At 64.7% G+C, this 648-nt stretch overlaps 1 protein-coding gene across 1 annotated transcript in view; it reads right to left on the bottom strand.

Moving 5' to 3' along the window:
- Positions 1 to 648, bottom strand: part of LOC113214622 (sodium bicarbonate cotransporter 3) — a gene marked incomplete in the record, with an annotated part of 35136 nt that overhangs the window by 12535 nt on the left and 21953 nt on the right.

The raw sequence follows: 648 nt of genomic DNA, 5'->3' as shown, positions 1-648 counted from the left end.
TATCCACTCCTGCTGCTGCTGCTGCTGCTGCTGCTGCTGGGCGTGTACCCGTTGAAGCAACCGCCACCGCTACGGTTGGTTTCCTGAGCGCCCCATGCGGTGCCGCCCCCCACGCACTCCGCCCACCCCCGAGGACCCCGGACCTGCCTCGCCCTCGAAACCGATTCGCATCGGGGCGGAAGTCCCGGGGGGAGGTGGTGCGGCGGGCACGTCGCCGTCGTCGTCGTGGCGGCGCCGCCGTCCCGCGGCGCGCTCCGGGGAGCGTCGTCGGCGACGGCGTCTTATGCGTCCTGACGGCGCCCCGCAGCGGCGGCGGCGTCGGCGTCGCTTCAAACCTTATCAGGCAGCTGGAGGACATGGGGTGGGGGCCTCAGGAAGGTGGGAGGATGGGGAGGAGGAGGAGGAGGAGGAGGGGCGGCGGGTGCGTGCGATAGCACACGTGAACACTCCGCCGGCCCAGGAGAGACGGGGTGAACGGAAACAGCGAGCGGAGAAACGGGACACTGCGGAGAAAAGTATACAGTTAACCCAGGAGTTTTTGAACAGTTCCCAACGAGGGGGAAATCACTTGCAAAATAGTTCGTACACCTTCTCCCGAAATAGTCCGAAATAAAGGCGAAATAAAGGCGAAATAGAGGCGAAATAGAG

Source organism: Frankliniella occidentalis, unplaced genomic scaffold, assembly GCF_000697945.3.
Source record: "Frankliniella occidentalis isolate FOCC.00 unplaced genomic scaffold, Focc_3.1 Scaffold5, whole genome shotgun sequence".
Lineage (NCBI taxonomy): Eukaryota > Metazoa > Arthropoda > Insecta > Thysanoptera > Thripidae > Frankliniella > Frankliniella occidentalis.
The sequence above is the reverse complement of the archived record's forward strand: the minus strand, read 5'-3'. Positions and strand labels throughout refer to the sequence as shown.